Source organism: Pavona decussata, unplaced genomic scaffold, assembly GCF_977016875.1.
Source record: "Pavona decussata unplaced genomic scaffold, jaPavDecu1.1 SCAFFOLD_170, whole genome shotgun sequence".
NCBI lineage: Eukaryota > Metazoa > Cnidaria > Anthozoa > Scleractinia > Agariciidae > Pavona > Pavona decussata.
The window spans coordinates 85,031-103,111 of record NW_028145581.1 but is presented as its reverse complement, the minus strand read 5'-3'; the positions used below and the strand labels follow the sequence as shown (position 1 = coordinate 103,111).

The following is an 18,081-nucleotide window of genomic DNA, read 5'->3' as shown; positions in this document are numbered from 1 at the left end:
CATTCAGCACGGTGGACAAAGGATCATGGGCAGGCCCGTATTCCGGACCTCAAATCCTTCCGCCTGACCGTGGGAAATCTGGGTACGAGATTAGTCTGTCCGCTTATTTGAGATTTTCTGCAGCTATTGTAAAATGTCCTCAGGAGGTTGAGTTTTGGTGAGAAACACGTTATTAATGTAGTAAATCATTAATATTTTAAAACCAGAAGTACTTCCAAATCGAAGTTAGTTGTGTTGTCGGTTTAGAAACAAATTAAGTGGAAAGGCTGGACCATAAAGTGAGTATATTTAAGAACATAAAAACAGGTTAAAACGATTCTTTTAGAGCCAGCTAGAAGTCCGGAAGAGATGAATAGTTGAGATACAGATATTTGAAAGACCTTAAAACCGTTTGACGGCTAATAATAACCATGTTTCTTACGCTTGACGGTACAAATTTCCCTTTTTTTGACGGCTGACGGTTAACCCCATTGAGACCCTCCTTTCACACAGTATTACTGTGAAATGTACATTAGTCCATTAATTCGAGCTACAACAGCAAGACATAAATGAAATAATTACATATTAAACCAGATTTTATTTCTTTCAAACAAATCTTAATTACGAAATCTTTTCCCCTCTATATACGGGACGGGGCAGGGACATCGGCTTAAATTTACATCTTAACTACTAGACTTGTATACTGCCTTTTCTTTTATCGAGTCTGACATGTCAAATGTGATGACTTCTGAATAGCACAGCCCTTACATCAATGCTACTTTTTAAAAATAAAATTCTTTACAGTGAAGTTTTGATTTACAATAATCAATATATTATTCCATAAATGCAAAGAAGCTCAGTTCATCAAAACGATCCACATTTAAGTTTTGATGTTTTGAGTTTCGCATAATATTAAGAACATTCTTGAATAAAACCATGTTTTAAGCCGGTGTAGTTGAAAGCCTTAACTTTTGCAAAACTCTTTTGTGCTATGGAATTTCAAATGTAATGCCTCCTAAAATGTAAAGCGATTGACAAGTCGCACAAACCTTTTGCTTTACTTAACAGGAGCCATAAATGAAACAAATGAGCTGATAAATGTACGACGCTCTGGTGAACTGATCAAATAGTTCCATCGTTTTGTGCGTCGTACGTAAAGTTCTTAACAAAAATATTTTATCTTGTTCGTTCTAGTGTCAATTTTGAAAGAACGATAAACATTAATTCGACACTCCAGAAACTGCGAGAGGAATGGTACGAGATCGTTTGAGTAGATGGATGAACATTGAGGCGACGAATATACATTATTCGGCATTTTTTCGGGGTAGTGTATCTCTTGTGTAGTGTATCGCTCGGGGTAGTGCATCTCTTCACCTGAAAGAGTATTTCCTTTACAACAAACTGCCAGAAAATGTACTTATTCACCAACGTACGCAATGTCCATCAGTCTACCCAGCCATAATCCTCCCATAATCATCCCTCGCTCGAAGAGTCTCTCCGTGGTTTCTGGAGGGAGCATTGGAGTGTGTTCACGGCAGCCATGTTGGAGCCAGGAGCCAAAAAATAAAACAAGTTTTGCAAATAAATGTATTCCTCTTAGGAAACTCTTTTTATTGTTTCGCTCCTCCGAAAGGGCCGCCGGAACTCATTCTATTACAGTATTTTCTTAATTCAGTGTCAGCACGAGAATCTTCAAACGTTCAAGCTTTCAAACATGTACGTTTTAACGTGAGAGAAGTCACCTTTCACTAGTGTATTAAAGGCTGTCTCGCTGGGTTACAACCTTAAATGCCAGGAGTAACGCCTAATTCAAGATGACGGCCATTTTTATCATCCATAAATTAGCTGAATCACCGTTTCCTTTTGCAGGTCAGTTATGAGTTATTTTTTATTGTTATTCATTATTCTGAGCTTGATTGATTATTTGGATATATTGCCTACGATTTGGCGCATTAAAATCAGAAACTGGTTGTTGTTGCTGATCTCATTTAGCATCACACGTTACCGCGTAATTTAAAAATTAGTCCCTGAATCGGGTTCGAAAGTCAAAGAGCTCAGAGTGCACTTTTAGAGCCAAAGGGCAAAATGACTTTAAGACTTTGAATTATCGCGCTATTTTTCTTATTTTATTTGGGGAATTTTTTTTTTCGCGTTTGTGGTTAATAGGTTAATTAAGCCGGCCTTCATGTTGAACTAGGCGTAACAAAGATAATCCTCCATGTAGATCAGGAAGGTCTTTCTTTAACCCAGGCCCCGTAGTCTTTCCAATTGTATTGATCGTATCGAACCAGGGAGATCTTTCCAGTCTTGCTGCCTTTAACTACGGTAGCGTTCCTTCTCAGTGATATTAATATGTGATACATCTCGGGCTTAGCTGACAAGTATTCGGACAGGTAGACTCGCTGAGATGTAAAGAGGAACTTTTCCTTAGATGAATCGCATGATGGCTGTAAATGAAAATAGGAAGGTACTCAATAACTTTAATTCAAAAGGCAGTTGATGGAGGGTCCATCTTGAGCACTAAGACAAACGTTCAAAGGGACAACGTTTCTTCTTCTCCTTCGCCGCTTCTCCCTACTTTCGACACCACGAGATTCGCATTTTATTTGTGTTTAAGCTTGGATGCAAAACGTTGTACTGCTTCAAAACTGTAAACCAAAGTTTCGCATTTTTTAAAATTTTAAAACCGGTCGTGAATAGACAATTTCCGGTAGATTAGAATTCTAGCTTGGCTACGAGGTTTAAGGAATAAAACAAAAGAAATTAATTATTCATCTCTGAACCTCAATGAAATTTATTTTGTTTTATTCCCCCAAGCCTCGTAGCCAAGCTAGAATTTAAATACATTTCAAATGGTCTATTAAAATAAGTATAACGTGTGTTACTCTTTTTTATTTTTATTTTTTTTTTTAGGTTAAATTGGAAATAAATTAATTAACAAGTTTTGCCTGCGTCAGAGTAAACATGCTGTAAATCAAGGAAACGCCATGATTATTTGTTCACATTTCTGCTTTCTCTCGCTCCCTACTTCTTGCAAACTACAGAATAGCTTGGGAAAAAATAATATTCTTTAACCTAATACTTGGTTAAAGCAATTGCGAAGGGAAACTCTACAGTCTACTTACTCTTGTGACGTCACACCTGTAACGATATTGTCACGCGTATCACACGTGACACATCAAGTTTGGACTTGCGTAGTATGTTAAGTTATGCCTACATCCCGGATGTGCTCGCATGTGCTTGCTAATCTTGCAATGGCTGACATCTTTTTTTAAATCGGCGGACTCTCTCCATAATCTCGTCTGTAGTTGACTTCACTTAACGCGCGTTATATGGTGTCAGAAGTAAACTGGTCGTACACTACAGCTCGTAGCCTCCGTCGAAGGCAATTGTGAGTACTTTCTCCAATATAATCGCTCCAATATGTCGGCAACCCTGAGCGACAACACTGGCGATAGCAGTGGCGGTTCAGCTCCGAATTCATCGACTACATATCCTACTGTGATTACAGTTCTAGTGAATATACCGCTTCCAGAAAAGTTGGATTTAAGTGGCGGCAATCTTCCTGTTAAATGGCAACGATTCAGTCGAGCGTGGTCGAACTACGAAATAGCGGCTTAACTTAAGGACCCAGAAAATCCGGATAGGAACAAGCAACGAAGGACAGCCACCCTACTCACCTGCATCGGGTCAGATGCACTAGATGTTATTGATTCAATGGAATTTGAGTCCGAAGACCAGCGAAAGAGCCAGATGTGATACTTGAGAAGATGGTAAACTACTGCATTGGGGAATGTAATGAAATCTACGAAAGATATGTCTTCAACCGTAGGGATCAAGAGTCTAATGAGTCTGTAGATGCCTATGTTACTGCTCTACGTAAATTAGCCAAGACCTGCAATTATGGGACACTAGCAGACTCACTAATCCGTGATAGAATAGTGGTTGGCATTAAAACAATTTAGCTCGAAAGAAACTACTACAAGCAGGAAAACTCACCTTGGGTAAATGTATTGACATCTGTAGATCTTCAGAGACCTCGGCACGGCAACTAAAGACCATGAATCAGGAGGATGTCCGTCTTGTAAAGGAGGTAAAAGTTGAACCGGCAGGCAAAAAGAAGTCTGGAGTATCGGAAAACAGGCCCCGCACTGAATCACGGAAGTCAAGAATGACATGCAAATTTTGCGCTAGGCAGCATCCCTTCGACAAGAAGAACTGTCCAGCATGGGGAACCACTTTCAAGAAGAGCGGTCTCTCAAACCACTTTGCAGTCTGTTGCTGAGAATCAAAGAAAAAGGTGCTGTCTATGGATTTTGAATCCGATGATGACGAATATGTAGCAGATTGACGTGAACGAGCAAGTCAATGCGCTAGCCTCCAGCAATCACGCGAGCAAAATTTTTGCCACCCTTCTTGTCACCGTGGGGAAGAGAAGTTCCAGCTTGACAGCGGCTCAACTGTAGACCTCATGTCGGATAAGACAGTGGAGAGACTCTGTGGAATAGACTGCCTAAACGACTTAGAAATAAAAATCTGTGACTCTGGTCATGTACAACCAGTCTAAAGTTAAACCGCTGGGCAAGAAACGCTTCCGGGTGATAAACTCAAAGAAAAATAAGAAGTACAGTATTGAATTTCACATTGTTGGTGGAGTAAGTCCATGCAAGTCTATCCTTGGTTGAAGGGCCAGCAAGCACCCTCAATTGCTAACTATTAATGAAAAAAACATCCTTGCTCTGGATTCAAATGATGTAGACCCTGTCAATCTCAAGTAAGAAGACTGCATTTCGCAGTACAAAGCTGTGTTCTCTGGAAAAGGGAAACTGGCAGGCCAACTACACCTGAAAATTGACAAGAATGTCCATCCAATTCAGCTCCCTACTCGGAGGGTGCCAATTGCCCTTAAAAAGCATTTAAAGCAAGGGTTGGACAGACAGTCAAATATTGGAATGATCGAGAAGGTTGATACACCTACTGAGTGGATCTCAGCATAAGTGGTCACAACAAAGAAAAATGGCAAAGTTAGACCGTGTATTGATCCCAAACCACTGAATGAGGCCTTACACAGGAATCACTACCCCTTGCCCACAATAGATGATGTGCACCCGCTGCTATCCAAGGCCCGTGTGTTTACAGTGCTTGATGCGAAAAACGGGTTCTGGCACATACAACTAGATGAGCCAAGCAGTTATGCGACCACCTTTGGAACACCATGGGGTAGATACCGGTGGCTTCGAATGCCATTTGGACTATTTTCCTGCTCCAGAGGGGTTTCAGAGGAGAATTGATGTCGCTCTTGAGGGTCTACCCGGCCAGAAGGCCATTGCTGATGACATACTGGTGTTTGGATCAGGAGACACAGGTGAAGAAGCTTTCAGAGATCATGATCGTCACCTGAAGGGGGTGTTCAACCAGTGCCAGTGACCTACATGGGTCATGTGATATCATCAGAGGGTCTTGGAGTGGATCCAGACAAACTTAAGATCACCATCGAAAAGCCAACCCCCAGTGACAAGCATGGTGTCCAGAGAATCCTAGGAATGGTGAACTATGTACAGAAGTTTGCACCAAACCTGGCAGATGTGGCAAAGCCACTTCGAGATCTTGTAAAGAAAGATAATGAGTTTCTTTGGGAGGAAGAAGTCCATGGAAAGTGCCTGGAGGATGTAAAACAGGTTCTAACGAAAGTTCCAGTACGCAAGTTCTTTGATCCACAAAAGAAGACAGCACTGCAATCTGATGCCTCCATGAGCGTTCTTGGAGCATGTCTTTTACAGGATGGGCACCCTGTAGCGTACGCATCCAGGGCCCTAACTCCAGTGATACTAATTATGCTCAGATAGAGAAAAAGTTGCTGTCAATTGTCTTTAGTGTTGAGTGGTTTGGGAGCTACGTCTGTGGTAGAATGGTAGTCGTTGATTTTTAGATTAGATTAGATAGAATAGATAGCAGTTTATTGTGAAAATACGGTTAGCTTTTGTGAGACCAGCAAGCTAGGCTCACCAGCTAGTTTATAGGTATTTCACACTAAAAGATTAAAATAACTAACACATCAAATGGCATACTAGGTAATTTCTAATACAAATTAATGATTATACGTAAAACAGAAATTTACAATAGAGAAATAAATGGATATAAAAAAACTACAATAATTCGTATTGTGTGTTAAGCTCACTCGATCATAGTAGACCTGCCAAATCTAGTGTTCTGATACTGTTTTTAAAAGCCTTGTAAGTAGTCACTGTTCTGCTTGAGTCAGGTAATGAGTTTCAGAGTTTTGGTGCCGTAAACCTCCACGATTTAAGGCCATAAGTTGTAGTGCTGGCCTTTGGTCGCTTTAAAATGTCACTTCCTCTTAGATTGTATTTATTATTTCTAAGACCGATCAGTTCTTTTATGCTTTTTGGTGCATATTCATTATTAATTGCATTAAAAACTGTGCAAACTATTTTTGCGAGGTGATACTGATCACAAACCTCTGGAATCTATTATGAGAGAAAGTTTGCTGAGTGCCCCAAAGCGTCTGCAGAGGATGTTGCTGCGTCTTCAGAAATTTGACCCCGAAGTCACTTACAAAAAGGGCATTGAGATGCGAATGGCAGATCCCCGTAGCCGGGCGTATCAGTTCCACTGGTAAAGCAAGAGGAAGATACCAAGGAAGATGTGTGGGGTGTTGCTGATGAAAGATCACCAACAGAGATCGAGACTGCGTTTGTGAACATGGCTGAGTTTGTGCCCATTCGACAAACGACCCTATGTGACATCAAGTGTGAAACTGAACTGGACGCTGATCAGAGTGCATTAGCCACTATGATTAAACAAGGCTGGCCATATAGCAAGACAAATGTGTCCCCCAAGTTGCAGAACTATTTCCCTTTTAGAGAAGAGTTGTCACTACAGAACGGAGTTGTTTTCAAGGGTGAACGAATTGTGGCTCCACTTACCTTGTGGGATTGCGCTATTGACAAGGTTTATGCTTGTCACCTGGGCATTTAGGGATGTCTTAGAAGATCTCGAGACAATTTCTTCTGGCCTGTCATGAGCAAGCAAATCGCCGAGTTTATCTCAAAGTGCAGTATCTGTAACAGCTACCAACCAGACCAGCCGAAGGAGCACTTAGTGTGCTATGAAATACCGTTAAGACCTTGGCAAAGCATCTCGGCTGACCTGCATGTTTGAGCTCAACGGCCTTGACTACCTGGTTACCACTGACCCTTATTCCAACTTCTTCGAAATCTAGGAGTCTTAGGATCGATGTTTTTTTTTTTTGTTTATTTATAATTTGTGTGTTCCTTTTTTTTCCCCTTTCCTTAAGCCCTCCTCGAATAGCTTGATAGCTACCTGCGGGTTCTCAAGTCCTTGTATGTAATTTTATTATTTATTCAATAAAGTTGATGTTGTTTCTGTTGTTGTTGTTGTTGTCGTCCTTCTTCCCATGCATGGTGTTCTATTTATTATTCTTTTTATCACGAAACCGGCGTGTCTCTACTGAAACGGGACTCGGCAAAGACCCAAGTACGTATTAAAAGGCATTAAAAGCCTAAAAAGAAAGGCCGGAGCATGGGAAGGGGGCGGGAAAATTAATTCTTCTACAGTACCGAAAATCTGTGTTCGGATGTTAACACGATGAGAATGAAGACGAGAAGGACCACGAGATAAACTGATGTTGCCTATAACCTCGTTGTTATTAGATCTGACCCCATTTGATTGGCTTACGTTTTATGATTGACAACGCTCCTTGCCCCATGCAACGGCACACCTAAATGCTATGACGGGCCTTTAGATAAAATCACATTATGCTTAGGTCATAATATTGGCCTTTGTTTTGTCTATTTTGTTGTCTGTTTTTGCCGAATTTTGTCCCCGCATCAGTAATGATTTTTTTTAGCGAGTGCTTGTCTAGTTTAACGGATCTGCAACGCGGTCATCGAAGCTTTTTAGAAGTTCTACAGAAGAACAAACTATGGTAAATTTTCAGTTAAATATAGAGGAGCAGAAATATGGAATAGTTTGCAAACAACATTAAAGGCAATAAAGTCAATATACAATTTTATAAAAACAAAAAAGTAAAACTATTTGTTCAGAAGCAATATGACTCTACGTGAACGACAAAACGAAAAGTATGATCTGTTTAATCGTTAGAAATATTTCATAGAAATCTTGCTACAATTTAATGTAATTACGCCACCATGATCAGCAAACGATTGTAAAGTTTGAGCATATAAAAGGGAGGCCTCCTTAGAAAAGCTCTAACGAGCTTGCAGAGATCTTCCAGCTACTAGATAACTTGTAGATTCAAGTGATCTATGTAAAATTATATGAGTGGCAAAAAAATTATTATTATTATTATTATTATTATTATTATTATTATTATTATTATTATTATTATAAGAATACTAGCTATGGCTAATTTGTTAAGCTAAGACCTTGTGTAAACCTCTATCTAAAAGTTGCTAATGACATATTTTCAGTTCAAAAGCAACCTAGCTCTTCTTATGTTCAGATCATGGAAATTCAGTTCGAAGGAGGGAAAACTTCATAACACTTCAGAGGTTTAAACCTACCTCCAGAACTAACTTTCTCTTCGACACAGCTAGACAGACGTCTGGCATTCCGGGGAGGCTGTATGTGTACATCAAAGTGTCGCGCCGAAACATGGTTTGTACAAAAACTACAGAAAAAGGTTAACGTAAATTAAAACAAGAAAATAACCGGCTGATTGATAGGTTGAACGCTTGTTTGTTGATTGGCAACCACGCAAAACTACCAATAGAAAGCTTTGCGTTGCTTCGCCTATCGTATCTTTTTTTAACATTAAACAAGATGCCCCTAATGGCATTTTCGCGGGATGCTTAATGTGGACTCATATATTTCCATACAATACAATACTTTATTTACCCACGCTACATCTAGAAGTGATAAAAACTCGTTAAATCATGTGCGTGAAACGAAAAGCATGAAAAAGTAAAGAAATAATTTAAAAATTGTATGCTTCGCAGATTTTTAAAACTATCCAATAAAACTAGCTGATGGAATAGTTGGAGTCACAAAGATAGCGTGATTTCCGTTTTCCCTTGTGTTACGCTACTTATTGTAATACCGGAAATTGCGACTATACACATGGCCCTACTCACTTTTTCTATTCTGGTTATGTAATTTCAATAAAGGTGTAAGATTACAAATTGTTCCTGTTTCACCAAACTACAGAACAAAAAACTGCCCAAAAGCTTTCCTAAATGAAAACTTTTAGTAACAGTTGACAATCAAACCTTTAATCTTTTTGTGAAGTGGATTTCCAGTTCCGTTTAAGCATCAATTCGACAAATTGATGTGATGCGTACTTTAGCTTATCAACGACCTTTCCTCCTTGCATTGTGGTTCTACAACTGTCAAACAAAACATGATTCCTTCGCCAGGAACTATCCAATTTTCACCGTTTTAACTGTCGAGTGTTTTTTAGAAGTTATTCTTTCGGTTTACCGCTTCAAAAGGGTTAATTTTCTTTTTGAAAACGGCATAGTTGAGTCTAAACCTTGTAAACAATATGGCCGCCACAAGGAGAGAGCAGAATTTAATCCAGGTTTAATGAAAAAATAAACGATGATTAGACGTAACACAGGTAGGGATGAGGGGATCTTCTCCCTCGTGATATACGCGCCGATAGATTTTGTTTGAGCCGTTTTTGTTGAAGACAATCAGAACAATAGAACCCTTCTGGGAGAGAGCAGAGTTTAATGAATAAATTAATGTGTAGATTTGTGACTACGACGAAAAAAAATAAAAGAGATACTCGACCGAAAACTTGATAATGTCTGCCCTACGGGCATCCCGCGTTATTTCTCTTACAGAAGGAGGAATAAACTATAATCAGTTCTTAGCAATTTCTCCAAAATAGGCCTTATCACGGTTTTCGATGCCATTTTGACGAGTAGGCAATTAGGCTCGAAATAACAGTGGTTGTATGGAAATCCGATGTCAAATAATTTTCATAAAACATCGCTTCTGAAAAATTCATGAATTGGACGCTTTCTGGAACAGTTACATCCTTCCAAATTTTTACTTAAAATCCCTTTCCTAGTGCCAAAAGTTTCCAATTCATGAATTTTTTAGAAGCGATGTTTTATGAAAATTATTTGACATGGGATTTCCATACAAACACTGTTATTTGGAGCCTGTTTGCCTACTGGTCAAAATGGCGTCGAAAACCGTGATAAGGCCTATACTCAGAAGGAACTTGAAAAAATTGGCCAATTTTTTCAACTTGCAATTCATCCAAGCTATCTACATGTTTATAGTTTTCTGCACACTAGCTAGTGGTGTTATTGTTAACAAAGCTGAAACATTATTTGAGCGTTCACCACCATACAAATGGTTTTTGGGCATTCAAAGTGACACTAAAATAAGTAGCATTACCCTTTAAGGGGCTAAATGTCGGCTGAAATTTTCACAGGAAACACATTAAGCAACAGAGTTGTTTTGTGTGCGCGGCTTAAATTGTCTTCACCTGCATCAGAGGTGGAAATAGCTTTCGCTCTATTCTCGTGGCTTAATTTCCTTAAATGAATTAGTCAGATAAAAGGAAGGCCAGTTTAATTAAGAGTAAATGTCCCTAAGCATCAAATATAATCGTCAAATCGCGGACACAGCTCAAAATTCGATTTCGCTCATACTTTTTCTGTAGATAGGCCTTTGACCCAAACTAAACAAAACGGGTTTAAATCGTTTTAAAATTCGTTTCCTTAAGAGCAATTTAATAAAAATGTTTGCGTTGGTTTTGAGGCTAATTTGGATCGAAATTTGACAATATTCATGGCGTTCTAGTGTTCGTTAAAAATACCCTGTAAATCTTCCTTTGCTGGAACTTTATTGTTTGGTTTCTAGAAAATTCAGCAGTGATAAGAAAAGCAGTTATTTTTTTTCCTAAACAACCGTCATGGGTTTTTTCTTGAAGCCACCTTCGATAGTCTTTTCAAATAGTTTTGAGGTACCTTAAAATAACTCCCTAAAAATCATGTCGGTACCCCAAACGAGGACCTCAAAGTATACTACAGATACAAATAAAGGATAGATGTCAAAAGTTATGCTGGCATTTTTTTGGGATGTCGGTTAGTTGTGTGATAGGACTTTGTTGAAGTTTGCTAATATGACAAATTTGCCAACGGACGCCATTTTGAAAACTAAGGGGCAACACTAAAATCGGGAATCCGGAATCCGATATCCGGAATCCGGAACAGAAAACTGGACTCCGGATCCAGAGGAATCCTCAAGATTCATCAATTAGATTGTACAAAAACTGTCTGAAAATATTGTCAACGCAAATGTTATATTTTTCGATTCGTTGCACCAGAGAAAAAAAATCTAATTAAGTCATTATTTCCCGCAAATGAAAAATGATTGGTCTCACTATTAAAACGTTTAAAAACGATCGAGCGTACAATAAAGAAAAGAAATTTGATAGTCTATATCTTCATTTTGAAACTATGTTAAGGTTTTCTGGAGAGAATCTTTGTACAATTTTGTACAATCTAATTGTTGAATCTTGAGGCTTCCTCTGGAACCGGATTCTGGATTCTGTATTTCGGATTTCGGATTTCGGATTTCGGATTCCTGCTTTTAGTGCTGCCCCTGTTGGAATGGGTTTCCTGGAAAACCAGACACTGACTTAGCATGTATTTGAGTTTTTTTTTTTTTTTTTTTTTTTTTTTTTCGAAAGCGTCAGTCCAACTTTCTCTTTTTTGGTGGTTCAAATATCCAAAAATAAAGTGCTTCGGGACTACTACAGAGTTTCACATATCCGACAAAGAAATGGATTGAAATAAGCTTACCTGTTTGTATCAAATTACCCTTGTCGAAGGGCCGTTTCTCACAGTAAAAGTAACATGGCCTTCCGTCATTACTTTACCCCTTCAATTTACCTCAAGACGGCAGAATAAGTCCAAAGTGTATTGAACTCCATAATGTCTATGATTATGTACCTGTATTGTCCAAAACGGTGTGCTGTGGCCCGCGGCAATCGTGAAACCGTAGCAATGTCAAGTATTGTTTGAATACGTGCCTCGGTTAAAGAGTCTCTTGCAAAGTGAAGAAATCAAATCAGTCGAAACGAAACTCGAAATGGAATAAAAACAAATATCATGAAAGGATAAATGCCGTCATTACATCAAATTCGAAGGAAAGACAGTTATCTCGCAAACCCGGTTCTCAGTTTAATAAAACTTATTAGAATATTTACTGAAATGAACAACCTTTCGGAGCCGACTCTTTTCTTTCATGTTTCCGAAATGCGGCCGTTAACCGAAAGCTGATAAGTTTGGTCAGAAGAAGGAAAATGTTTTGCTCTTTCTCTCTTTTAGTCGGTGGTGAATGTGGATGTGATTCAAAAAGTGGGATTCCGTCGTGTGGGATCCTACCTCTCACAAGAGTGTATCAGGTCACAAAAAACTGTTGAAATTTAGTGGCTGTGAGACGGAAGTCGAGCTCATACTAGCAAGAAGTGCCTGTTTTCAAACACCGCCGAACATCCAGGAAATGACCATATGCCCCTTGCACCGTGAACGTTTGGGTATTGGTTGGCGGTAATCTCGTACCCTGATCTCATTCGGTTCGGGAATGTCGAGATTAGGTTGGCGTTGATCGATAAAGTCATGCAGCTTGGCGCGCGAGAAGAAGTTATCAAATTTTCCAGTTAAAATGTTGAGGGAGCTTTGTGAGAATCTGGGATTAAATGTGGATGGAACTTACCGTTCATTGATCTGCTTACCCAGCTTGTTGGGGAAAGCTCATGTGCACGTAAATGACACCTGCCAAAGTTATTATTATTATTATTATTATTATTATTATTATTATTATTATTATTATTATTATTATTATTATTATTATTATTATTATTATTATAACCTTTCCAAATCTCACATTGTAAGCTGCAATTGGACAGTGCAACATAAGCTAAAGTTGCCAAAATTTGGCATTAACAAAGGAGTGTTAGTGAAGACAAGTCTGCCAGAATACGTTTTCACATAGAATTGTTTATTTTGACGAACCCCTAAGGTGTTTAGTTTATGTGTGGTTGGTGCACTTCATGCAGTCCTCGTTTGATCAGAATTGGATATAATGAAAGTGTTTGTAATAGGTTAAGGACGAAGATCGAAGGGCCAGACTCTCTACCTCCGCTGGAATCTGGGCTAAAATAAATTCTTGTTCTTTTTCATTCTCAATTTTTGAGCGACAAATAGACGACGCTGTGCGTGAGTTTGCCCCGCGCGCGAAAGTCCTGCGAAACGGTAACTGTCTTGAACATTGCGCGCGACCGTGAGTTTCATTTTAAAGAAAATGGGTGGGAGGGTGGGGGCATAGACCCTATGCAAAAATGGCTGACATTTTAATATCATTTTGTTTGCATTCAAATTAGCCTCACTAGCTTTGTTATTGAGTTTAAAAATCAAAAGAATATTTTACCTTGAACGAGGCTAGTGAATGCAACAAAAGGAATGTTAAAATGTCAGTTATTTTTGCAGAATGTATATGAAAACCCAGTTATATGGTACAAGCTGATCACAGTCAACTTAAAAACATTCCTTCATTTTCTATTTTTAGTCAACCTTAGCCTGAAAGTGCTTTGAAAAGCCTTGACTTTTATTTAATCTTTTTTTTTAAGTTCGTAAAATAAATGTGTACTGCAGTAAGCCACACATTTGCCGGTTTGTTGGTTGGAGTTCCCGTTGAGTTAATTCACGTCTTCCTAGACAAATAGCGACAAGAAGTTTATTATCTTTTGTCGCTTAGCTTAAGTTCTAAAATATGTTTGCCAGTTTTGACCTTTTCCAGTCTCAAGGTTCGCGTAAGCGAGTTTTGCCAAGGAAGGGGTATTGGAAGTTGCGTGAGCGTGACGCAAAGTAACACAAACTGACGTTCCCTGTTGATCACGTGAATTTCTGTAAAACTGTATTCGAAATAGACGAAAATACTGCACAAATTTCTGGTTGGAACGGCAGAGCTCGCGGTGAAAGATTCACAATGGTTTGTAGCTTGGCTTGTATAGTAGGGAACGTAAGATTAAACCAAGAACTAAGAAAATAACGGTAAAGAAATCAAGTTTGTTGAAGGTCAGTGACAGGAATGAGGTGAGTCACGGATGTGTCGAAAACGAAGACCCAAAAACGAAGACCGAAGACCGAAGACCCTGTGGTCTAAAACGAAGACCCACAGGTCTAAAACGAAGACCCACTGGTCTAAAACGAAGACCCTGTGGTCTAAAACTAAGACCCACTGGTCTAAACAACTGGTCTTGACAACCACTGTCTTGACATTTTCTTCTGTTCCATAGTCTGTCGTGCACACGTCGCCAAAAGCACCTTGACCAAGTCGCTTTTTAACTTGCAAAGCGTTGCAATCGAACACTTTTATGTTTGCGATACTTTCCGCAGAGGATTGTTGCTTTTTTAAGAACTGGGGAAGCTTGAAATTCCGAAAAAACGCCATTCTCAACGCAGACATGCATTAGAGAGCGATAATGTAATTTTCCCGGTAATTTTCCCGGGAAAATCAAATTCTTGTAGCACGTGGTGAATAAATTTGCGAGTCACGCACAGTTGACCTTTGCGCCTTTATATGATAAGGACGCTCACCTCGTTGTAATTTACTCATATTTGAAAAGTAGAATATTAGTGACGACAAAATATACTAAAAGCGTCACTTAAAAGTATATTTCTATACTGTTGGAATGTAATTGCGTTACACAATTTGACACGTGCGACTGAGATATTAAGTAACTGTCAAGTTTGTCGCGCTCTCAGATGACATTTTAATTTATGCAAAAATAGACCACAGGGTCTTCGTTTTAGACCAGTGGGTCTTCGTTTTGGACCAGTGGGTCTTCGTTTTAGACCACAGGGTCTTCGTTTTAGACCAGTGGGTCTTCGTTTTAGACCAGTGGGTCTTCGTTTTAGACCACAGGGTCTTCGTTTTAGACCACAGGGTCTTCGTTTTAGACCACAGGGTCTTCGTTTTAGACCAGTGGGTCTTTGTTTTAGATCAGTGGGTCTTTGTTTTAGACCACAGGGTCTTCGGTCTTCGTTTTTGGGTCTTCGTTTTCGACACATCCGGTGAGTCACGGCAAAAATGTAGAAATTATGCAAAACCATTGCCAGACAGGATTTCGTTATGTTAACTTGCTACACTTCAGGTTATTATTTCAATTCACAAAAAAGAACATAAAAGGGATTTACCGCAGTTGATACTTGGTACAAATAGATGTTTCAAGCGGCTTATTTTAATAAAACAATGTAAGTTTTATAAACAATTCAAGTGTGTTTGTTGTTCATTTCAAAATGGCGGATAGTGAAAATATGCTCAGTTTAGAAATGTTTTTTTCTTAACGTACAAAAGATCCCAAGAAATTGAAGCGGTAGAAACTGAAAACTATCATAAATTGTACCCCCAGAAGGATTTTCGGTGAGATTCTTTGGGTACCACAGGTAGTTAAGGCTACTTTGTTGGAGGCCCTAACAAAGCCTTTAAGAGAAGCCGTTAGCATTCCTTAAAAAAAAAAAAAAAAAAAAAAAAAAAAAAAAAAAAAATATCGTAAAATATTTATAAGAAGAGTTGCCTGGCTTTGTTACAAGTCAGAGAACTAAAAAAGCGTTTAATGAATAGGATTTGCGTGTAAGAGATTCAAAAGTTACGATTGCTTGATTCGGTAGCTTAATGAATATTGACATTATTTAATGCCGTTGATCATTTAAAATTCGTTTCTCGTAAACGAGTGGTCATTTGGTTAAATGGATGACCATTTCATAAGTGTGGTACTAGGGCCTATCAATCTACAAAGTATGAGCGAATTCGAATTTTGAGCTGTGTCCGGGATTTCTTTGGTTTTTACAGACATTTACTCTTAAAAATTCAGTCTGTACAAAACATTTCTTATATGCTTGAGATATAGGGGTCATTAATAAATCGTATTTTGATCCCTTTTGCAAAATCAAATCTAGCCATGGCAAACAAAGCTAGTGTTTGCGCGTCTTTAACGGCAGGGTGCGGCAAACGGATCTCATTTACTTTGAGCTCTTACTGTCTGTATGTCTGAGTCATACACGGCATGACCGCTAAGCCATTCAAAGCTCTGAAATGGAATTATCCAAAGATCCAATTTTATAGACGGTGCCTACCTTTGTTACTGCGCATACGTTCAGCGCATCAGGAGATACTTGGGTTTCCTATGGTGCCTACTGATACAGGGATACTTTTGCGCGGTTTAAAACTATGCTGGCAAAGGAGAACTTAGAAAGCGCTCTTGGTAATCATAAAAAAAATGGGGTGGGGGGGGGGGGGGGGAGGGGGACCATGCATTTCTCAGAGACAATAAATCCATACATTGCTTTGTATTTTATCGCTTTTTAGAATTATCTTTGCCTAATTATCTCTAAAAAATTCGTGGTTATCCCCGATTTTCTTTTTGGATGCCAATAGTCCTTGCTAATTTATATCTGCTTTCTCAAGCAGTTTAAGGCCTGGGTTTGAAGGGTGTTCAGAAATTATGAATGATCCCCTATATCTTCGGTTTGTCTGCCTAGAACAGGATGAAATTTTCCCTGAATATTAAACTTAATGTTTTCTTTTGCCTTAACGTATAATTTTGATCACGTGACACATCACGTGACCAAAAAATGAGAATTTCGTAAATCGGCGAAATGACGGCGAATTTTCTTTATAAAGATAACTGAATTAGTGTTTCCGAAGCAGATTTTAAATATTTAACTTTCTACGTTTGGAATGACTGTCCTTAAGTTTTTAAATTGGAGAAATTAACGATCAAAGGTTGAATTGTGGACTAAAAAATGACCTTTGCCCTGATAATTTTTTTCTGGAGAGCAATGGACGATCATTCCAAACGTGAAGCGATGGAGATATTTAATCTTTATTAGAAACGCGTTTTTGTTTGATGTTATCTCTTAAAACCGTCGCCTACCTATCAAATCGTTGCTTTTTTCACAAAAATGATCACGTGACATGTCACGTGATCTATAGCACTACTTATTATGCTCAGAAATTTTCAGAATGATGAGATCTTTTTATCTTCCAAATTTCAGTTCAGTGCCATTGAATTTGTTAAAGTTATCTAAAATAAACCGTTTTTCCTCTTAAAAGCCCTTGACCCAGGCCTTAAACTGCTTGAGTTTCCCATATAGGCTTAAACCGCGCAAAAATACTACGGTATTAGGAGGCACTGTCCTCTATATTAATAAATTCCCCGTATTCAACCCGCGCGTGCTGAATAATTGAGTCGCGTTTGAAGAGCGCAATCCTAATTTCATATTTCCTCTGAAGAGCTCTCCGCCTTTTCCTGCAGAAAAAAAATTTAAAAATTTTGGTGGTCGGGACTGCCCTATGGCCGTCGCCCCAATTGCCTTTCACTCCATTGGGTGATTTCCGCCAAAAAAAAGAGGGAGCACGTGTCCCTCCCCCTCCCCCTCCCCCACAAAGAAAAAACCTTCAAACGCGTCTCCATAATCTCTGATTACTATTAGTTATTGCGGTCGGCGTAGAAAGAACACACTCCTAATACAGATTGGAGTCGACATTGAATGGATCTTAGGACGCGTATCTGGACCCCCCTTCCGATTTTGAAGGTGCGAATGAAATCATCACCAACTTGGCAAAGGAGAGAGAGCCTGGTGACATCGAACTGATTATTACTAGTATAACTATTATAAACAAACGCTTGCTAAATGTAAGCGTTAATAAGTCAACTTACATGTGCCGCAATCGGTTTCATTTCCTGTAAATGACAGAGTTCTCACGCCATCCGGCTTCAACTCCGCTTTGAGATATTTTCCCGCCTTAAGCGATTTTATGCTCATTATGTTGTTGTTGCCCGACACTGTAATGTTGCACCGTGGAGGGATTTCATTAGCTATCGCCAAGACGACATGTAAAATCACTCCAACCTGCAAACGAGAAAGAGCAGACACATCATCAAAAGGTCGTTCTTATTTGGACTAAGTCACTCACATTTGTGCACGAACCAGAGTGTGCACAACCATTGGTCTAATTTTTAAGATCCAAATCAGTTCTCAGTCGCTTATAAAATTGTATTTGAATGCT

At 39.0% G+C, this 18,081-nt stretch overlaps 1 long non-coding RNA gene across 1 annotated transcript; it reads right to left on the bottom strand.

The window, feature by feature from the left end:
• Window positions 1-2,144: 2,144 nt before the first annotated feature.
• On the bottom strand, window positions 2,145-8,624 carry LOC146463970 (uncharacterized). Its single transcript, XR_014856752.1, has 2 exons — window positions 8,547-8,624; window positions 2,145-2,426 (listed from the first exon to the last, which is right to left on the bottom strand). It is a non-coding gene; the product is annotated as an uncharacterized LOC146463970 (long non-coding RNA).
• Between the last annotated feature and the right edge of the window lie 9,457 nt (window positions 8,625-18,081).